The sequence below is a fragment of the Lissotriton vulgaris genome, chromosome 5 (genome assembly GCF_964263255.1).
Source record: "Lissotriton vulgaris chromosome 5, aLisVul1.2, whole genome shotgun sequence".
Taxonomy (NCBI): Eukaryota; Metazoa; Chordata; class Amphibia; order Caudata; family Salamandridae; genus Lissotriton; species Lissotriton vulgaris.
Window position 1 is genome coordinate 1,520,987,210 of NC_141693.1, and position 23,196 is coordinate 1,521,010,405.

The window sequence follows — 23,196 nt, forward strand, 5'->3', positions numbered from 1 at the left end:
ACTGGAGGGTCTGTTTGGGTCTAAGGTTCTGTCTGCCGTGAACTAACCACATTCTTCTTCATGTTAACAGAGTGTTGTTCTGCAATGTACTCGGTTGTCCTGACTTTCTTTAGCTTGGGTACTTCTCATGACCTAAGGAATACTAGCAAGAGGGAGGAGGGGGTAATGCTTTGATTACTTAATGATAATTGCATTACTCAGAGTCCTGCCCCTCCCCACCCCCCTCCCCCCCCCCCCCCCCCCACACACACACACACACCCGTCCTGGGTGTCCCATCCAACTGTGTTCTAAGTAGCTTGTTGACAAAACAGGGGCGGTGGTGGGGGGAAAGGGTTTTTTATACCGGTAAAGGGTGTGGGTGGAGGCGGGGAGGCCTCAGTAAGAAAGGAATGCAAGCGAAAGAAACACTCGGAGTAATTCAATTACCAATAAGTAATTGAAGCATTTTAAATGCCCTGGTGACAACACGGATACAAGAATAGTGTCGTGTGTTCAGGGCAGGGTTACATGGACTTAGGATGGCCCAGCTCCATATGGTCTAAGTTCACCACCTGCTTGGGATATGGGTGAAATTAGGAAGAAATCGACCATTCAGTTCTACATTGAGACTTAGGAATGGATTTGTTCTGGTACATTGCATCGCTGTGGAGCTGTAGAAAGAGTGAAGACTCCAGAGGCTCAAAGGGAGGGGGGGGGGGGGGGTTGCAGCCCGGGCACCAAAGCCTTGATTCCCGAAATGGTCTCTCGTAGTGTTTGGGTTTTCACGTAGTATTTTTCGTCCATTGAATTCCGAGGCTCTCTTTACATCAGTCCCTTACGATCTAACGCGTCATCGACCACGAAAGCAGGTGGAGGGCACTTTGTGCGGGAATTTGGAGTGGGTGCGTTTCTGCGGGCAAAGTGAGATTGGGAGGAATAACTGAATGGAAGAACAGCCCTGCTTGAAGCGCACCTTTGTTACCTCGCCGAGCTGTCCCATCGCTAAAAAAGGGTATAGAGGGGGAGCAGAGGAGGCGGAACGAGGTACCCGGGGGCTCAGCAGTTCCATTCACGAGATTTCCAGCAGCCTTAAGCTTGAATGTCGTCACCACGGGGATGAGGCACGTTCTGTAACTTTCCTTCAGCTCAGACTCTGACGCTGGGTGTGCGCACACGACTCCTGCTGGTGCTGCTGGCACTCACTTCAGCCCAGCATCCTCGGCAGGCAGTGTGCGCGGCTCAGCATCCTCAGGAGTGACAGAGAGCGCTGTGTGCAGCATCCTCGGCAGCCAGTGTGCGCGGCTCAGCATCCTCCGGCGTGACAGAGAGCGCTGTGTGCAGCATCCTCGGCAGGCAGCGCGCGCACCGAGACCCGTCAGCCGCGTGCGCATCCAGCATCCATAGAAGTGTTCCTGAGCAGGTGAGCCAAGCGTCCTTTCCTCCTCAGCCGTGCGCATCATACTGGGTCGTTCCTGGCGGTGTGCACAGCTCGACGTCCCCATCATGCCGTTTGTGAAAGCCTACCGGGGGCACTGGGATTCAAACCCATGCTAAGCTTGCCGAGCCGGAGTTTCAAGGGCATCCCTGAGCCCGTCTGACCAGGAAAACCAGGACTTCTGCCCGGTCCCCAGACCCAGGAGATCTCTGATCGCGTCAGATCCGGTTAAAGGGGCATCTCTGATCCCGCAAGGCTAGAGGAACCAACACATCTATGATGCCACCAGACTAGAGGAACCAGGACACCCCTGATTCCGCCGGGCACCAGGGCCTCTAATCTGTCGCATCTCTGTTCTTGAAGGAGTTTCCGAGCTGGGCCAGCTGTGCTACTTCATCGTGCCGTGCGCCTGACTTTGGAGCCATCTGTGACTGCCTGGTTCTGCAGTGCCAGCTCTAAAGACCCCGCCTCCCCCTGCCACCCTCTTCGTTGTTCCCTTGCTGCCACCTTTGGCAGAGATCGGGATTAAGGTAAGCCCTGGGCGTTGGCACCAGAGCGTGGGTAGTGCCTCTCATCTCTGCCCTCATAGCGTGAGAACAGATAGTGTGAGAGGGGCATTCAGGTAGGAGGCAAAAAATGGAACCTTCAGTCCCAGTTCTAGAGGAGCGTGTGCGCGCGCATGCTGATTGCGCTTGTTTTAAATGATTGGAGTTCTGTGGGTGGGTGAGAGTGGTGTGAGAGGTGTGTGTGTGCCAAGGGTCCGAAGCAGGCGCAATGGGGCCCTTACTGCTAGATCATGATGCATTTAAATACAGTCACAATTGAGTGCAGAATATCACTGGCTCCCCTGGGCCCGGGGCCACTACACCTGCTGCACTCTCGAGAACCGCATTTGGCAGTGTGATGTGGAGCAGTTTGAGCGTCCAATGGTGTGTGTGCGCACCGCTGCCAAGGGCCCTCCGGTGTGATGCTTTAGTACTGGGTTTTTAATGCACATCTGGTGGTGAAGAGAAACTGCAAGTGCCGGATTAAGTTCAGAGGGCTCAAAGCCCCAACCAGCTGAAGGTGTCACGTGGCGCGGGCCTTTTGCAAGCTGCGTGCGCGCGTGTGTAGACGTGGGAGCTGCGAGAGCGCGTGAGAGTGAATAGGTGCAGGGAGATGTGAGCTCTATATTACAGTGTAAACGTCGGGAGCTGCGTGCATGTGTACGTATGTGTGTACAGTGTGTAGGCGCATTTTGGAGGGAGGAAGCGGCTGTGAATATAAGGCGGTAGAAGCTGTGTCTGAAAGGAAGTTGCATATTGCTGTAAAAGAGGGGATGGGAGAGGGTGGCTCTGAACTTGAATGAGTAGCTCACCCTGGGCAGTTTTTTCTTTGTGTACTCTTATTTACACGCCTATTTTTCCCAATATTGTAACTCACTAGTCCCAAAATTCAATTAAATAGTGTCGATTGCATGGGCTACTAAATGCATAGACGCGAAACGTCGAAGTTGTCATTGAAGTCACAACCCTTCACTAAATGTCACATGATTTTGCACAACTTTGTTAGATTTTGCGAACTGTTCTTGCCGCTATTTCATCTGTAAACAAGGGCCTTTCTCGTCTTCAAAAGTCACGCTGGGAGCCAGTGCTTGAGTGGTTGAATGAAACGTGTCTCCAGTAAGACATTTTACGCTCGAACTTGTCTTGCTCAGTTGCATACACTCAAACTTTTGTGCTGGTGAGATATCACAACATTCACAAACGCTGCAAGATTTCGCCTGCCTAAAATTGTTTGGACCGGAGCTCTTCGGCTGTATCTGTGTGAGTAGCGGCTGGAAGCGCCATTCCTATATCAACTCACCCAGATAAGAGCTTTGTGTGTAACTGGGTTGCACCTGTTTTGTTCTTGTGCCAAAGGAGCTGACAGGCATGCGTCTGTGTCCGAGTTGGGAAACGACGAGCTTGTCCCAGTTTGAGGGTGTTCGGTTTAAGGGAAATGGAAGTGTGTGTGCGAAGCTTGGAACATTCCACGTGTGCGTGTGTGTTTAAGAGAGTGGGCGGGGCCGAGTGTGGCGGGAGGACGCACGTCTAACCACGAGGCTCGCTTTGACCTTGAATCTCAGCGTGTGAAGTCTGCTCCCAGTTCACCGCTCATCTGTGTTGGGAAGTGGCGTGTGTGCGTGCACGGCTGCACCGGCCATGTGGTGCATAGGAAAACCCCCAGTGGAAGGAGGGCCAGAGGGGCGTGTAAGGACGCAGGGATCGTCAGCCACCTCGCCTGGCACCAGCCCTAAGAGACGGCCACAATTTTCATGTAGACATATGCATGGTGTACCCCCACCAGTTCACCTTGTAGTCTGTCAAGCCCCCCCCTTTCCCACTCAGTACCCTCGGGGCTGGTATGGGCAGCTTATCCGGGGCTGCTCTTGGCCCCCAGGTCCACTGCTTCATTTTGGCTGGTGAGGCCCAGCGGCACTCATTTTTTTGGGATCAGCACTTATTGTTCCTCATCAGTCATTTACTGAGAGCAAAAGAGGGAAAAATATACAAAGTGGTAAGACGGAGAAGGACGGAAGACATGTCACAAACCGGGAAAGCAGGCGCTTCAAGACTTAGATAAAGGCGCAGAGTGTTCCTGGTTATGGAACAAAGAGGCATGAGGTGGATTTCAAGACTAGCAGCCTCGGTATTCGGCCCGCTGACATTTAATAGTGAGGGCCGTGGGCCTCCGAGCAGAACGTAGAGCACTGGCACTCATTCTTTGACACATTAAGCACTACTGAGTTCACCACAGCTTGCATGTGTCTCCAAGGCCTCTGGCTTTCATGCTGATGATGAGATGAAGACAAGTTATGTTAGTGCATGTGATGATTGATATGGTCACAGAAAGGGTGTGTTTGTGAGACTATAAGATGTAGGGCTTCATGTGGGTGTGTATTCTTTTGGTGAGGTGATGCAGGTGAGGTGAAGGTGGGAAGTGAATATTTGTGATGAAGGATTGTGTGCTTGTTTGTAAGTCTTCTGCATGTGCCTCTACTTGCATTTTTCTACATTTGCCAGTGGATTCGGTGCATGCATGTTTGTGGAATGTGTGGCATTAAGAGGATGTGTGGGTTTTAGCTGTGCTTAAATTGTAAATAAGTGCATGCCCAGGCCCTTCTCGAGAGGCCACTACAACTTCCTCCACCCATTGCCCCTTCCAGCATCGACAAGGACAGTACTAACACAACTACTAACCACCGCAATCCTACTACTAATTGTAATTGCATATATATAGCGCTTACTACCCCTGACGAAGCATCAAAGCTCTTTTTCAGCAAGTAGCATGTTAATCTGGAACGCAAAAAGGAATAGTAGTGAATTAGTATGGTGAAGTATGAAAGTAATTTGGTGCATATGTTGGTCAGTTATTTGTATTGAGATAGTGGAGGGATGGAAGAGGGAAAAAGGTTTGCATTTAGATAGCCTTTGCTAACCCTGATGGGGTGTTTAAGCGCTTTTTTGTTGAGTAGCACGCTATGAAATATGAAAGCAATTTAAGTGGTGGATATGTCAGTCAGTTATTTGGATTGAGAAAGATAGTGGAGGGATAGAAGAGGGAAAAGGTTTGCATTATATAGTGCTTGCTACCCCAGATGAGGTGTTGAAGCTCTTTTTCGGTGAGCAGCACGCTACTCCGGAACCCACAAAGTATTAGTGCTGAATTAGTACAGCGAAATATGAAATTAATTTGACTGGTGGACATGTTAGTCTGTTAGATGGAAAAGAATAGTGGACGGATTGAAGAGGGAAGGATTTAAATTTTTTTGTTTGTTTGTTTTGGAGCTCATAGCAGTAGGAGGAGGCTTTGGATGAGTAAAAAGGGAGGTGGAGGGGGAAGAGTCAGAGGGAAGGGTTTAGGAAGGCTTGTTTTGGGGGATCGGAATAGTAAAAGAGGTATGAGATGATGCAAGGAGGGGTAGAGTAGGGAAGAGTCTAGAAATTGGTATTTTGGGGATCCTAGTAGTGGTATGGGGTTTGGGATGGTTGAGAGACTGGAGCGAGAGGATATATTAATAGAGGTACAGGGCGAGAAATAGGGTAGTGCATTGGAAAGAGTAGTAGAAAGAGGTTTGAGATGAGTCAGAGATTTTAGGTAGAGGAAAAATTGAGAGTGGTATAGGGTGAGAAATAGGGTAGTTCATTGGATATGCTGAATTAGAAGAAAAGTAATAAATATATAGATACATAAGTACATGGAAGCTCTATAGATGCACAAAGAAAGGTAGTATATGTAGATTAAAGATGCATTAAATAAACTGTCTTTTAAGTAATTCTCTCTCTCTCTCTCTCTCTATATATATATATATATATATATATATATATATATATATATATATATATATTCAATAGGCAACCCAAATCTATAAGAATGGCTGGCATTATTAATTTTAAATGCATAATGAATTATTAAACACTTTTGTTGTGCTCATCTTTAAATTAGACAATTAGCACCACCATGTGGTGGACTGTCATTAGTGCTGGTATTGCGAATTAAGTGTCGATACTGAACAGCGGAAATAACTGGCTCAAATTCAGCCCTGGGTTTTGGGGTTGTAGGTGTGTCCATTTGTACTGTATGTTTCCTATTTTATGAGGCTGCAGGATTGTATTTGGGCATGGTTTTATGTATTTGTTTCCTGAGAGTGCAACTTTGTTAAAGAGATGGAGTCTGCAGTGGTAGAAGGGGAGAGTACGGTACAATTTTTCTGTCTCAGGTGTGCTGTATACGTCAATTGCAACAACAGCAAGGTGATGGATAGAAGGCCTGAATTAATGTCAGCCATGGGCAATCACGCAGGACGCATCACAATCCATCATTTTCCATGCCACCTCAGTTTGGATCCCGCCATTTGCAAATCACCCTTGAAATTGTTCCAATCGGAACAGTCCAGCCCGAATTGCCAGGACATGTCCTCCCTGAAACGGAAAACAAGCAATGTGGGATTGGTTTCACCCTTATATAGGGTTTCATATGTGTGTTTCAGTTATGTGTGTTGCTGTAAGGTTGCATGTCTTTGTGTGTTGGTATTTGTAGATGGTACCTGTGCAGGTGTTTACATTTGTGTGTATGTGATATTAGATAAATGAATGAAATATTTAAAGCCACACAGACACGATGATTGACAGTACACGTGACAGCTAGTATTTGTGCTGAGAGTAAACTGAATATTAGAGACAAATATGAATGAAAGTTTGCAGTAGGGAAAGACTAAAACAGGCAAGGTTGTTCAAAGGAGGCGAGAGTTCTGTAAATGTTCATTGGTAATGGTATATATTACATATCACAGGGAGGATGCAATAGAGAAAGTAAAAAAATGAGAAACGAGAAAGATTAGGCAGGGCTGGCTAAAGTGGAGGAATAAATGCCCAAGGAAATATGAGAAAATATATAAGGAAATGACAAAGAATGGGACAGAATAGGCAAATAGAGAGTAGGAAGAGATACAATGGACAGTACAACTTCAATAAAGGAATTGTGGGAATGAAAGAGACGTTAGGAACAATACCAGTCACTAAAATGAAAAATACAGGCAATTGCTTGGTGTGTTTGAATGCTTTCATGCTATAGAATGTAATGTAACCACTTATTTTATAGTAGTGTACAAAGTGCCAACGTTCAAATTAAATGGCCTCCATGCACTTTTACCAAACACTAGAACATGTTGGTAGTTCATTTCATGCACCGAAAGCTCATGAGGTTTATGTGGATAACATTCAACAGCACATGACATGAAAAGATCCTTCCCAGAGTTGCCCGGGGCCCCATCCAAGTGTAGGGCAGGGAGCACCAGAAGGAGGACAGTGACTGCACAGGGCAATCCGCTGCAGCTGCTTCGGTCTATCAAAACAGCTCATCACTTCCTGGACTGTAAGGTAGGAAATAATAACTTTTTATTGAACAGTTGGTATGGCTTGGCGGGACTATACCATCAGTTTAAGGGGCCCTTTGCAAGTTGAGGGACTGGCACTTGTCCCCTTTTCCCATGCCCTAAAACAGCTCTGCTGGCACCAATCCAATATGCCAACTATTGACTCCACTTATCAATCTAAACCTTCAGTCAGAGGAATTTACTTTGTGAATGTAATATCTCTTTTCGGTAAAAGAGATTAAAGGAAATATGACGTCCACAAAGTAAATAACAAAAAAGATGACACTACTGCATTTAGGAGAAAACCACACGTTTCCTGCTCTAGCAAACTGTATACATTGCTCCTGCGAATGGTTTAAGATAAAGCTGAGGAATGTTGCACAACAGGAATCAATGGGGCACATTTGACATAACTCGCAACGTTAACCACTGAAGTGATGGCAGTGTCTGCACTGTGACCAGCAAAGTCTCTGCCCAATATTTTGACATTTGCTCTCATTGCTATTTGATGGAAAAGCGGCTGTGGGTAAACAAGCATAGGTGAGGGATGGATTCGAAGACGTCAGCGGTGCTGTGCTTGGACTGGGCAATGGCGGGTGGTGTTTGGAGGGCCTCTGTGCAGCTTCTCACTGATGATTTTTTCGTGGTTGCAATTCAAACCGCACTGAATGAGCCGACTTTCCAGTACGTGTGTGGGCACGAGGGCAAGGTGCAGTCATCAAGGTGGAAAATGTCACATATTCTATGTTGGAGGATATCCAGGCACTGTACATGAACCACAGACAAACTTCTAGCAGAGCCTGCAAGTACCGAAGGCAAGCCAAGGGCATCAAAGACAGGGTGCTCTGTACTTTCATACACAGCATTTTACAGTGGTAATCTTATATTGGCTAAATGATTGAATGGGTATATTTACAATGCACACAGCTGCTGAAAACCGAGCATCCCGGCGCTGAATGTACTGTATGTTTTTGTGTCGAGCTTACGTGTATGTGGGTCTCACGGCAAGTCTTGTACATTTCATTGCTCAGTGCATTGAGGTTCCAGTGATGGATATGTGGGAACGGTTAGGTCATAGTCTGTGGGAGGAGATGGGTTTTAACACCCCGTAGTTATTGTACTCCGTGAAGAGTTCTGATCCTTTTCCATCTCCTGCGTGGCTCATTGGCAGCAAGGATTGGCTGGTAGAGGAAGCTGCAGAGTAGAGCGGGCAGATGGTGGTCAGAGTAATGAAAAGTGACCAAGGCCCAGATTTACTAATGCTTTGCGCCTGCACTTGAGTGACGTAAGGCGGCAGCTGGGATTTACTCATCAGAGCAAAAGGGGTTTTGGCCCACAAAGGGCCCTTCACACAGCAACAAATCCACTTGGTACTGTTTTGCTTAAAAGGGGCGTATCAGAGTTGCATCAGTGCAGACACCAGCAGGTTTTAATGCAAAGCCTGATGAACTGAGGGCAGGGCCGTTTCTAGGTGTTTTGCCGCCCTAGGCAAGAATTGGAAAACGCCGCCCCCTCCCTTTTACTACCATCACACTCTCCACCCGTCATCCAGGCTAGAAGAATTCGATATAAAAAGCATTAGATATAAAAGAACTTGTATTTGGAGCTAGTAGCATGAAGACTGGTTAGTTGCATGTTGTACACTCCTTACTGACAGCGAAAGTATTCACAACTCCCTATCATTACCATTAACAACGCAGAACAGGGAGTTCAACCCGAATGCAGAGTTTTCTCACCACTTTTTAGGAGGTTCACTCCATGCTGGGGGTCCACCAAATTGTGAGTTTTGTTTTCAAAATCGACATCTCTTTTACAAACATTTCACAAAATGACACACATTTCCTAAAATGCTCTTGGCCAGTATCTCAAATAAAATTTACACACAAGGGCTTACTCCAGGTAATAAAAAAAGTCACAAAAGATACCAGCAGGAGACTGGTTTGAGAACAAATGTATCTTAACCGCAGTTCTAACGAGGACTTTTCTCCTTGATCTAGTGCCCTTTGGTTGAAAAGTAAGCAACATTTTACAATAGCAAAACAACAAAACTTAATTTATAAAATTCATGCAATGCCGATATTCTCATTACTTGCGATTTTGCAGCTGTAATAAAACTTTGACTCAGGCCTAATTATATCCTAGAATGGCAAATTGTCTCAAACAATAGCAGGGCCGTTTTTTTCTCTCAATTTACACATAACCCTGAATCTCCCTATTATGCTTCTATAACCTTAATTATTTCACATACACACTTCCAGATGGGCCGTCTCATGCACCAAGGCCTGGAAGGACACGAAAAACAAGCGCTGGCCATTGGCTGCCTGCCCCCCTCTCCTTGAGCTGTTCTCTCCTCCGTCCTCTCTTTTCTTTCTTCTTCATCCCCTTAGGCAATTCTCTCCTCACCCCTCCCCTCATCCCTCCTCACACAGCCCCCAGTATCTTTCCATGTCTCTGTAACCCAGCCCCCCTCCCTCCCAATGCCCTTGTCCTTCTGCAGCTCCCCCTTCCGGTGGTGTCCTTGGGGCTGCCAGGTCTCCTCATCGCCTGTAAGTTCTTAAAGCTCAGATGGTAAGTGCAGCCCACAGGCCTGTCATGTCATCTCTCATCCTCTCCTCACCCCCCACCCTGCGCTCAACCCTCCTCTCTCACTCAGCTGCCATCTGCACCTTACCACTCCACGCCCCCCCACCACCCACCTCAATGTGTATCCGCTCTTGTTCTTATCTCTATATGTACTCCTGTACCTCCGTGACTCTGTCGGGCCCTCTGTGTCCCTGTCAGGCCCTCTGTGTCCGTCCGCTCCACTGAATGTTTCAGCTTTTTGTTCCTCTGTCTACACGAGGCCATGTGCCTCAATGTTGTACTCTCCTCTGCGCTGTCATGAGTAGATAGGCATCGTGAAAAACCCTATGTGTATATTTATCGGGGAGGGGGTCCCTGCGGTCCTTTTGTACACAGTTTTGAGAACATAAACACCCGCCGCTGAGAGGGGGAGAAGAGGGGCAGAGCGAGACCTGTCCAGAGACTGAGGCACCGGATCACGCACTCGCTTTTTTACTCTCAGGAGAGCTATTAATTGCCAGCTGTGCTCGCCCCACTTGTCACCCCCTGGCGCACCCCCACCTTGGTGCATACCTCCGTACCTGACTGTTTCTCTGCCTCTCTGTCTGTACTGTGACCCATGATGACCTGTGATGACCCGTGCAGTGCAGCCATGCTGGCACAGCACAGATCGCGGCGCACATGGCCCCCGCCCCTTGCGCCAAACGTGACATCACGTGATGTCGATTTGTAGAAGGCCTACACAATTTCTCCCCCTTTTGCCTCCCTAGCCAATCTGCCGCCCTAGGCGGCCGCCTAATCCTGCCTAATGGTAGAAACGGCCATGACTGAGGGAGCCAGAAAGGACTTTGCCTCAACAACTACTGCCTGGTGGAAGCAGGATCATACAAGGGGGAATACACTGATTTCTCCCTAAAACCCATACATCCAATGTGTCTCATGCATCAGCAGTTATTTAATCATTAGGATTTGTAGTGGAAGGGTATGCCTCCAGTAACAATCCCATTCAAAACAGTGCACACTCTCCGTGAACCATGGTATAAGGTTTTGCATCACGCATGGCAGACTTTTTGTCCATCAGCGCAACAGATGACTCCAGTAGCAGACTAACCTTTATCTTTATAGAAATGAAACTGCACTATTTCAATCAATCAATCAATCAATCAGGTTTCTTGTAGATTGCGACTAATCACCCATTAAGGCTCTGGAGGAGTGGGGGATCTGGGGTTCAGTCAAAGAGCAAGGTCTTGAGGTCCTACCTGAATTGAGGCAGTGACGGTGATTGCCTAAGATGTAAGGGAGGGAGTTCCCGTTCTTCACAGCGAGGTAGAAGGATCTCCCTCCACCTCTGGTCTTGGGGATCCATAGGATGGTGTTGAGGGCCAGTTGGGCAGATCCGAGATGTCTGGTGGGTGTAGAAGGAGATGCGGTGGTAGAGGTATGCAGGTCTGGCATTGTGGAGGGCTTTGTAGGGATGCTTGAGGTGCTTGAAGAGGATTTTTTTGTTGATTGGTAGCCAGTGGATGTCTCTCAGGTGCCTGGCGATGTGGCTGCGGTGAGGGTTGTTCAGGATGAGTCTGGCGAAGGCGTTCTGGATTTTCTGCAGTTTCTTCAGGAGTTTTTAAGTGGTGTAGGCATAGAGTGCGTTTTAGTAGTCCAGTCTGCTGCTGATGAACACATGGGTGACCATTTCCCTGGACTCGGTGGGGATTCACTTGAAAATATTCCAGAGCAGGTGGAGCGTGTGGAAGCAGGAGGACAATAGGGTATTGATTTGGTGGTTCATTGAGAGCGAGGAGTCCAGGATGATGCAGAGGTTTCGTGCATGGTCCATGGGTGTGGGGTTCCAAGTGCTGAAGGCCACCAGGAGTTGTCCCAGGCAGAGGGGGTGTAGCCCAGGATGAGGACTTTAGTCTTGTCCGAATTGAGCTTGAGGCAGCTTTCCTTCATCCAGGTGGCAACTGACTTCATTCCATTATGGAAGTTGCTCTTGGTGGCTGTGAGTTTGGCGGTGAGGGAGAGAATCAGCTGGGTGTCATCAACATAGGAGACTATGTTGAGTCTGTGGTTTCTGACAGCTGCTAGCAGACCATGTAGATGTTGAAGAGGGTGAGGCTCAGGAAGGAGCCCTGAGGTACTCTGCAGCTAATCTCTGTGGATTCTGAGTAAAATGATGGAAGTCTGACTCTGTGTTTGGTCGGTAAGGAAGGAGCGGTCCATTCTAGGGCTTTGTAGTGGATGCTGGTGTCCTGGAGCCTTGCACAGAGGGTGTGGTGGAAGACAACGTCAAAGGCGGCCAAGAGGTGCAGGAAGATGAGGGCTGCAGTTGCGCCTCGGTTGAGAAGGGTGCAGATGTCGTCTCTAGTGGTGAGGATTGCGATCTCATTGCTGTGGTTTCTTCTGAAGCCCGATTGGGAGAGGTCCAGGATGTGGTTCATTTCCTCCCTGCACAGTGCAGCACTGCAAATGTGGAAGCTGTGCTTCATTCCATCAAAGAATATTACATTTGGACCTAAGTGTGTAACAAAATGCAGACTGGCCGGTTGGTGTTGTTTCTCAGGGAGATGCACATCATGAACATCAAGAAGTTTAAGAGGGTGCTGAAAAACCGGACTGCAGCCTCTAAAGTGAAACTATCAGTGTAGTTTACTTCGGAAACGTGGTGTTTGGTCTGAGTTGACTTTTCTTACTTTTTGGTGTTTTGTTCTCTATTTTATCTTTTTTTTAATACAATTTTGATGATGTGTTATACTGAGCATCCTGTGAGTCTTTGTGTCATGCTATAAAGTACATGGGTCTCGTGTCCTAGCCTACATTGGGTTGTGCAATGATGAACAGATTCAAGAGTGAGTAGGTTTGGAATGGATGATAAGATTTGGAACCTAGAAGATGTCCCTCTGTTATTTGCCCAATTAAGAACTTACCATTTCTGAAAGAAAAATAATCAAGGTTCATAATAACCCAATGGGATTAGATGGTGGGCGTGTGTGGAATGCTCAGAAGTTAACTCCTTCCAATCCTCTGGCGATGGAGTGGGCAGAGAGTGTACGTGAGAAGGTGAAGGATGAAAGGTGAAGGATGACTTCAACATTCAGGAAAAGAAAACACGCCAGTGCCCTCAAAGTTATAAGTATTATGGTGGCGCTGTTTAGCTGTGCAAGTGGCAGAAGCAGAAGCAGCAAGAGGAGCAGAGGAGCAGTCAGTGAGCAGCGAGCAGCAAGAAGCGAGTGGAGCAGCGAGAGGAGCCGAGGGAACCTGAACCCTGACCCTGTATAGGAGCCCTGAGCCTGAGCGAGGGGGCACCCGAGCATGAGCTCCAGAGCGTGAACTTGAGCGAGGTGAGGAGCAGCAAGTGGCAAGGGGGCAGAGGCGGGCAGCAATAGCGGTGATGAGCCCGAGGAGCCTGCAGTTTTAGCCAGTCCATGGTTTACCTGCCACACAGTTCCAGCGTCATGCTGCGGCCCCGCCTTGACATTAAAGGAGGTATCGTGTGGTGTGCTGTGCGAACGATGTGAGACCTGCAATCTGTGGCCCTTGTGGAAATTTCATCTCTCCTCCTAGCACTCTCCTGGTCTTCTCCTGATTACCGCCCCTGTGCAGTCTGGGACTTGTAGTTTTGTATTTGAATGTCCCCCATAGAGGTACATTGGACTCCCCCCGCTTGCCCTGTCAAGCAAATTTCACTGCAATGGGTGAGAAGGTGCCCTGTGCAGGCAGCGGTTGTGTAATTTGAGCACTTCAGAGCAGAGTGAAGCGGAGCAGTGTTCTCTGGATTGCTGGATTAGCGGGAGAAACCCTTGACACATCTCCCGCCCTTCTGGGTACTCATGTTTTGGTTGAAGCGCAGCTTGTCTCTAGAGCAGTAGTGGATACAGGTGTCCACAGTGTGAGTGGGCTTCTGGTCTGTTGTCTCTTGTGTTGTTGAGTTGCAACCACTTCAAGTATTCTCTAAAGGCTTTATAGACTTGCGGTGACATGCATCAAGCGTTTGCGAATTCGCAAATGATGCGATTCGCTATTACACAGCAATTGCGAGCGCAATTGGCAATGTAGAAATGCATCAACCAATTTTTTGCGAAAATCGCTAAATATTCGCAAATAAAGAAAAATCGCAAAATAAATCTGAGAATACAATTGCGATTCCTTAGTTGCGATTCGCAATTACAGAATCGCAATTAAGGAATCGCAAATGATATGCATAAAAAATCGCAATTTGCGATTTTCACCAAATTCGCATTTTTGCGCTAGCAAATTAAGAAGGGACACTACCAGGTGGTAAAAATGAAAATGTAAGCTGAAACACCTGCTAACCAACTGAAAATGCATAAAACACACCCACACAAGGCCCCAGAGCACAAAATGGCTGGTCTGTACCTGATGGCGAGGAGGATGCGGCTGCTACGTGCTCGACAGAGAAGGAGGCAAATCAATGAACGCATATTCAGAGTGCGCGTAACTTTGCTTGGCCAGCAGGACGACGAAATATACGATAAGTATAGGCTGAATGGACAAATGATAATTGATCTTATAAATGAATTGGACCCCATTCTCCAACGCCAGACACATAGGACCCAAGCCATCCCAACGCACGTACAAATATTATGTTGCCTACACCTACTGGCATCAGGCAGTTTCCAGGGAGTCATTGCAGTAGCCGGAGGGGTCTCACAAAGTGCATTATCAAGAATCCTGAAAGCGTTCCTTGATGCCATGATCACCCGGATACATGCACATATCAGTTTTCCCACCTCAGCCCATGACCTAGCTAAGACCAAGCAGGAATTCTACCAAATTGCTGGCTTCCCACAAGTAATAGGTTGCATAGATTGCACCCATGTCGCAATATGTCCCCCGGCTACACAGGAATATTTGTATCGAAATAGGAAATGCTACCATTCGCTCAACATTCAGGTGGTGTGTAATGCCAAAACCATCATTACAGACATTGTCGCTCAATTTCCTGGCAGTGCACATGATTCTTTTATCTTCCGGCAAAGTGGCATGCACACCCGACTTGCAAGGGGAGAGTTTGGAGAGGGACATTTGCTAGGTAAATATGTGCTACGCAGCATTACAAACTTGTCACAAATGCATATCTGAAACATTTAGTTGACATATCTCCTTTTTTCACATGTAGGCGACAGCGCATACGCCTTGCGCAATTACCTCATGACACCGTATCTCAATCCTGCAACAGCCGCCCAAAGAAGATACAATGCTGCGCACATCTCAACACGGAATGTCATTGAGAGAACATTTGGCCTACTACAGAGCAGATACAGGCGCCTACACAAGACAGGAGGAGCTATGAAGTACAACCCGGAGCAATGCTGCAAAATTGTGGCAGCATGTGCCATGCTGCACAACATAGCGATGAAGGGAGGCCTTGAAATTGACCTTTCTGACAGTGACTCTGAGGATGAAAACCAGCCACTCCCTCACCAACGTGCCCAACAAGGATCTGATGCAGCAGAAGGACGCAGACGCAGAATTGAGATCACACAAAATTACTTTTAAGGTGAGTAATGATGACACAAACACAGTATGGTTTGCAAAGTAATTTTTATGATAACATTATGTGACCTGGAAACAGAGGCGCACTATAAAAGTGACTTTGGGCACAGTTTTGTTGCCAACAACATTTTCTATCAATAAAAAAATAAAAAAACTTGTCAGTCAGTCATGAGGTCACATTGTGAGAAAGGTTCATTCACCATCTCAACATGATTTGTGCATGTAAGCTCAGCGTTTCTTGCCCCGAACTCCGAGACGCCTCTCGGCAGCAGCATCTTCTTGCCCTAGGCTGTGAGTGGTAGTGATGGCAACGCGTTTTGACCGTCTAGCCTCATTCACAATTGGCATTGGTGTATTCATCATGCCTGAGGCACCCTCAGTGACTTCATTTGGTGCTGGGATGTTTACATCACTTGTGGGTGCAGTCACCATCTCAACAGCGTTAGTTACTTGCTGTGAACCTGTAGCAACTTCACTGTTATCATTGGCGATTGTGGTCTGCATCATTGACATTCTGCGTGACAACATTGCTGTTGCTGTGGCCAGTGTGTTGTTGGACTCCACTTGCATTTGTAGTTGCTCCATGAGTTGTTGATGCTGTGCATTGTGTGCTTTTTGTCCCTCCAACATGACTCTTGTCATTTCCTGGAGACTAGTGGCAAGCAGAGCTAGGTTTCCAGACATTGTGGCTATTTCGCCCTTGATTAGTCTTGTGTTTTTTGCCTGCAGGCGATGTGACCGGAGCATCTGTGCCTCCAAGCCACCCCAAACATCATTCGAGTGTTCCACCTGCTGTGGCCTTCGTGCTCTGCGTTGTCTCCGTGTCAACCTTGCATTGGCTCTACGGTGGAAGGATGAACTACTTGTTGCAGAAGTACTTGGGTTGCTGGCATGAGGTGGTGCTTCAGCCTCATCATCCGTCTGATAGGGGACCAAAGGTGGGACGGGTGTCCTACGTGATTGTGGCACTCGTGATTGGATGCTATTTGAAGGTGTTGTGTTTTCTGCTTCAGAGGCGCTGCTCAGCTGGATGTCCTGGTTATCTTTGTCCCCGGCCTCACCATGTTCTGCATCTGTGAGTTTAAACAGTGCACAACTGAATTAATGTATGCTTATTAGGTTATGTGACTGTTGTGACATGAATAAACATTTATACTTTGCCACACTTACTACACTTTTGGATTTGGTGTTAATTATATGTGTGTCTGTGACTGTAACTGCTTGACCAAACTACATCTCCCATGATGCACTTGCTATACCATTGACAGTGATGTTGAGGTTTCACTGCTTGCGTGCGCGCTATGCAGAGCTAACATTCACACTGCTGTGATAGGGGCAAGGTACACATGCATTCCTCTTACCTTGGGACGTGTGTGCAGCTCCGGAGGTATCCAGATTCGTCACACCAACGACTGCTTCTTTCTGGATTGTGCTCTCAATTAAATCATCCATGGGTGTGTTGCTGGTGTGTGGTGGTGTCCCTACTCCAGTTCCTAGTGCAGCCTTCATGCGGTCTGCGATGGTCGCCTTGGCCCTACTGCGCAGATCATACCACCTTTTTTTCAGTTCGTCGGTGGTACGATGAGTGACCCCGATTGCGTTGACTCTGCTTTGGATCATGAGCCATATTCGCCTTTTCTCCTGCTCAGGCACCTTGAGAGAAGCCTTCCCAAACAGCTTCTCATTGTTATGTACAACTCCCTCAATCAGGGCTTCAATTTCAGTTTCAGAAAACTTCAGTTTTCTTTTTCTGCCACTTTGTGAGTCCTCAACTGTTTCAGCAGGCTCCATTTTGTTTTGATAATCTGACACACTCCTCTCCTGCTCCCAGTACCAGCTCCTTCCTCTCTCTGTGATCCTGGATTGAAAATGAGGCTCTCAGAGCACACTTCCTGTATCAGAATGAGGCTTGGAGGGCACATTTCCTGGTTGTGACATCATCAGTATGCATCAACGCGCGATAGCGCAATTTGCGATTTCGCAAATAGCGATTTCGCAATTTGCGATATCGCAATTTGCGAAATCGCAATTTTTTTAGCGATTTTTGCGATTCCTTATAAAATCGCTATTTTTTTGTTGCATTCCGTTTTGCGATTCCTTAATTGCGATTCCTTAATAATTGCTAATAAGGAATCGCAAAACGTTTTGTTGATGCATGTCGGTGTTTGTTCTTCTCTGCCATTCTTTTGGGAGTCATCAAATTAATTTGTGCTAAATAGTGTCCGGTGCACATTGTAGCATAAGCGGCGCACCAGTGCATCGGTGCTCTGGAGCACCTAGCCTTGGGAGTTACTCTCCAACAAAGCTATGACTGCAAAAAAATTACACTCTGGTAGATTAGTGTATTCAAGATCCTGCACAAAAACCAGAGCAAACCCTTTAAGGAATAACTCGCTGCAAATAAACTCTCTGAAGTGTTTTAATACCATCACTTCCTTTTTTCCTAAAAAAGAAATTCGTTCCAAATCAGTAGAGATGTCGGAGTTTCCTGAAAAAGAATATGATGATCAAGTAGATATCAATGTAAGACCAGGAAATCTATTCCCAACAGTGCCTTCACTAGTACCTTAATTAGAAGTACCTTTCATCTCACCGTCTATAATTAGGGGATCACGGCTTTCCGATCCTCAATGTTCAGAAACCGGGGCGGTTGATTCTTTGCTGGCAAATTTAACTATTCACCCCTCTGTGAATGGGGTCTCTGAACTGGAAGGAGTTTCGCAATTAGCATTATAAGCGGGAGAATATATAATGGAAGATTTCACCCTACCTGACATAAATCTAGATCAGACATTAAAGATGCTGCATGCTCATAACCAAGAACCATCCAGGGTTTTTATTCCCACGACTCTACCATCTATTAAGAATCATCCAGTGAAACTGCATCTGTTCCATAGTACACCCAGCGGAACAAGCTTATTTAGACTCACGGGGCTCAATTACTCCTGATCTCTCCCGGAATTTTTCCCCTACAACTCATAATTTAGATTCTCAAAGGCCAATATCGGAATCATTGCTCTGTTTAGAAAGAGTGTTGGTTTCCATCTTAACCCTAATGGAGAAATCAGTAGATAACTCAGATTCTATTTTGGACTCTGTCTTAGCCCTGACAAAGCATATTGCCACTGAACATAATCTATCATCAGGAAAAGCTGGTGTATTTTCCCCAAGTTTACCTAGCATAAAGAATGGATCCTCCATTCCCCCTCGTTTAAAGGTAAACTCTGACAAGTCTTACTCTACCTAAACTGATTTTCTTCCACATGTTAGAGGGCGGGACTTTGGCACTCAGGCTGGCGTGCCTTTTTCCAGTAAAAACGCCAATATTAAAAGGAAAGAAAACGGTGATATTTTCGATAAGTCACTCTCTTCTTCTTTACGGCAGCTTTTTGACTCCGAACTTTTAATTCCAGTTGCCGCATCTTCATTCTGCCCGCAAACCATGATGGAAAATACAAACACAATTCAAAAGGTCTTCCCTATCTTCCTCAAAACTGGTTTTAATTTCTCAAAGCAGCCTATAGAGGAAGATGCTAAAGTTGGATGTTCTTCAAGTAAGGAAAAGGTTATGAATAATAAAAGTTGCATCATACGTAAGACAAAAAAGAAGGAAAAAAGGGAAAAACGTCAAAGGATAAGAAAAAAAGGTCCAAATAGTTACGCTTCGACCCCAAACCTATCTATATTACACCTCCAAAGCTGGATTTAAATGTCCCGAAGACAGAAGATGGACAAGAAGAGTTTAATCCACCGGGCTCCTGTTTTCCCTCTCTGATCTCATGTGGCTCTATTAAATTGATCAATGATGTGGTTTCATCTGACACAAATGTCTCTCCTGTGGTTCAGAGTACATTGAACCCTAATGCTTCTTTGTTCACCTCCTCTCTTGATACTAATGCCATTTATAGCTCCAATAATACCCTCCCTGAGGCATCTAGCATTGATAATAATTTACACTCTGCCCCTTATAGTTTGGATTTTTTGTTTATTTTGATTATGAATTACACATGAATAGGTCTTTCTTGTTGGGTTGCTTTGCTGAAATAGCGGTCTGCGGATGATTGAAAGTAATGACTTAACACTGGTAGCGGCATATACTTATAATAATCTCAGGGGTGCAAGAGTTACGTTCTCATCTAAAGCAATCTCCCACTTGATCTTGTCACACAGCGACAGATTACGCTGTTGCGGCATTGATGTTATAATTCCGGAGAAGGAGCTATCTTTAAAAAAAGTGCTCCAAACTAAGCTGCCTAATATTGTTGCAGAATCCTCCAGACGAGGAATACAATTTCCAGAGAAAGACAGTATTTTACAGGTCTTTCTCGGTGAAAATGGCAGGAGGGTCTTGCTCCATGCTGAAAAAAATACTCAACAAGTGCTTCCCCCAGAGGAGGAAGACAAGAAATGGAGCTGGGTCACAGGTGCTCTTTATTCAAATAGACACTTAGGCCTTTGATGCGGGAATTCTTCCTAGCAAGGATATTAATGTGATATCCTGGAACGCAGCCGGTCTTAGCACAAACAAAAACAAACTAATATTCTTGAAAGAGCAGAAACCCGATATTATCTGTCTCCAAGAGACCTGGATAACTAAGAACTGGTCCACCGAAGATTATATAGTGCTAAGCCGGCCGGCGCTTCCTGTAAAAAGAGGTCATGCTAAAGGAGGTATTGCAATCCTGTTAAGCAGAAGCTTCAGCTGGTCCTATAAAGAATTCCCACACGTCTCTAACATAATTCAGGCGGTTAAGTTAGATTTTAAGGTCGGTCAGGTTCTGTTGGTCCCATTGCTGATAATAAACGTATATTTACCTCCTGATGCTTTTGCCTATTATCTATTAAAAGATCTTTTTTCTTTCGTCTCCTCCATCTTGGAATCGGAAGACTGCAGGTTTATAATATTAGTGGGAGATCTGAATTCAAAAGTTTCATCACATAGTCTAAGGGTATTTTCAAACTCTGAAAAAAATGAAGCCCTAAACATTCCCACTGCTCAATTCCCGAACAATAGCAGAACAGACAAAAGAGGAGTATTACTTTGAGAAGGTCTGAGAAGTTTAGATCTTATAATTGTTAATGGGAGATTGGGGAAAGATATTCCAGCAAACTATACCCATAAGGCTCCTACTGGGAGATCAATTCTTGATTATTTAATAGTCTCTGCAGACTTTTTTTTTACAAACTTACGAAAATGGAAGTTTTGGGAAATGATTTTAGTTTGCTTCAAAATCAATTTCATGTGTGATAAGGTCGGCTTCTGGAACTTTAAAGATGCTATTGTAGGTTTTAATGTAACAAATGTTAGATGCTACTGGAACACCCAAGCGACCTCTAAAGTAAAAGCACACCTAGCATTACTAATAAAAGATCAGCAGCTTTTAGAATCAGTTGAGAGTTACTGTATTCAACCTGATTTACTTGAAGTTTTTTCCCATAACATTGGCCTTTTGGCTAAATCTGGCAAATCAACCCATGTCCTTGCTGAACGGAGACCGTATTTTAATCCATTGCTCACTTTAAATAGGGAAATAAATAAATTAGTGAGAACCCAGTTCATATATTTTTTGCACGAGCGAAGCAATCTAATAAACCTGCTAAAGAGGAAAAGACAGAGAAAAAACGTTCCCTAAGGCAAATAAAGGAAGACACTGCATGGACACAGCAAAAAGAGGCAGCTTCTAAAAAGTATTGGTAAATAATCGCCGGCTGTTGCGGTACTAGGGTGAAATCTCTTCCAATTCCTATAAATGAAGAGGACTGGAAAATGTATTTGGTGGAATTGTACTCCGGGAATCTTGTTTACTGCAGACCCGACTCTGGGTCCTTGGATCAGCCTTTAATTTCCGTACCTAACTATGTCCATTCCATTGATCAAGTGGTCGGGGCTATTAAAAAAATGAGATCTTCAGGAGCAATGGGCCCTGATGAAATTCCCATGACGCTAATCAAAAAGGAGCCTCTTTCATGGGCCACCTATTTAGCGCCATTATTTAATTTTTGCTACTCTAATGGGAAAACTCCACCATCCTGGTCAGGAAGTATTTTAATCCCTCTCTAAAAAAAGGGCCTTAGATCGCATACAGGTAATTATCGACAAATCACCTTAATGGATGCGACGGGGTAAATATTTGCACACAGAATCCTTGAACACCTTACGGAATGGGTAGTAGAGAAGAAAGTCCTCCCCATCGAGCAAGCAGGCTTTAGGTAAAATCACTCTACGCTAGATAATATTTTTATGTTGAAATTGATAGAGGAAAATATACAATCTATCGCAACTCAAATGTTTTTATGGCTTTTATAGATTTTTGTACAGCATTTGATAAGGTAGATTGACCTCTCTTATGGAGAATACTACAAAAAATGGGTTTGCCTTCTCCCCTGCTATCCTTGATTATAGCACTCCACTCCCAAACTTGGTGCAAGATATTAATGGGTGGAAATCAAGGATTATCAAAAGTAATCCCTACTGAAAACGGACTTAAACAAGGTTGCTTATTAGCACCACTGCTTTTCTCCTTATATATAGCAGATTTACCCGATTGTTTTGCTCAAACCGGTGGAGATGCCCCAAAGATTAGTACCCGTCCTTTTGCATGTCTATTATATGCAGATGTAATAGTAGTAATGGACTTAACCCCTATTGGGCTGAATAGAAAGTTGGCTCTCCTACAAAAATAATACTGTGGGGCACTTCTTGAAAATAAACGTATCCAAAAGTCAAATTTTAATTCTAAAACGTTTTAAAAACAGAAAATCATAATATTTTTAACTGGCAAATTGGTCCTAAAAGCCTGGAGGTAGTAGACTCTTACCTTTATTTAGGGAAACTCGTAACAAACAGCTTGAAAAATAAACCCCACATTTTACACTGCACAAGTAAAGCTATTTCGCATGCCAACGGCTTGCGCATTTTTTATAGCGCTATGGGTAGAAGACATTTTTTACATTTATTGACTGTTTTTAAGGCAGAAATCCCTCCAACCACGCTTTATGCGATATAATCAATTTCTGTTAAAGATTGGAGTTTTTTGGACAAGGTTGAAGGTCAGATACTCTGAATTTTTTTAAATTTTAACACTTTAGTTCCAACAGCAGCAATTAGATTGGAATTTGGTTTGATAAGTTCCTATATTCAAGGCTTATCCAGGGTTTTATGATGGGGCCACTAGCTAAAACCTAGCGAGCCAGATTCACTAAGAGTTGTTTTATGCCATGAAATCTTTGATGTTAAGGCAGGTAAGTATACTTTTTACTGTGACTTTTCATTAGCACTAAAAACCTTTAGTATACAAGAAGAATCAGTCCTTACTCTTCCATTATCAGGATTTAAGTCTTTCTTAAAAACTCTTAGTGGCCGAATTAGTTTTGATGGAGATATTGAATCCTGTAACTCTAAAGAAAGACTAAAACTTATAATTAGGACAAATTCTCCGAGAACAGCACAACAATATTTATTCTGGAATTTAGAACACGGCACTCGACGCTTGCTTATTTTAGGACACATGAATCTCTTGCCTCTAAATGACGTTACAGCAAACTGGTCTCATAACCTGAATAATGGGAACATTTTTAATTTGTGTACACTGAGTAACCAGACTCTGGACCATGTTTTGTTTGTATGTCCAGCTTTGGCATTGAGCCGTCATCCTTGGCTTCGTCCGATGTTTTTGCAAAATTCTGTTAAAAATGTAGCATCAGCTCAAGATTATCTCCCCTGTCCTAAAAATGAAGCAGTGTGCGTAAAACTATTTAATTATTTTAAGGAATTTATGTATATATTTTAATTCTGTAATGACGTTCACA

General features: G+C 45.2%; 1 protein-coding gene across 1 annotated transcript in view; it reads left to right on the plus strand.

Moving 5' to 3' along the window:
- Positions 1 to 1,616: 1,616 nt before the first annotated feature.
- The window catches only part of SLC6A17 (solute carrier family 6 member 17), a 304,194-nt gene continuing 282,614 nt past the window's right edge, over positions 1,617 to 23,196 (plus strand). The window contains exon 1 of the mRNA XM_086920393.1: positions 1,617 to 1,945. The gene's annotated coding sequence lies outside the window, so the exon portion shown is untranslated. The remainder of the gene's footprint in view (positions 1,946 to 23,196) is intronic.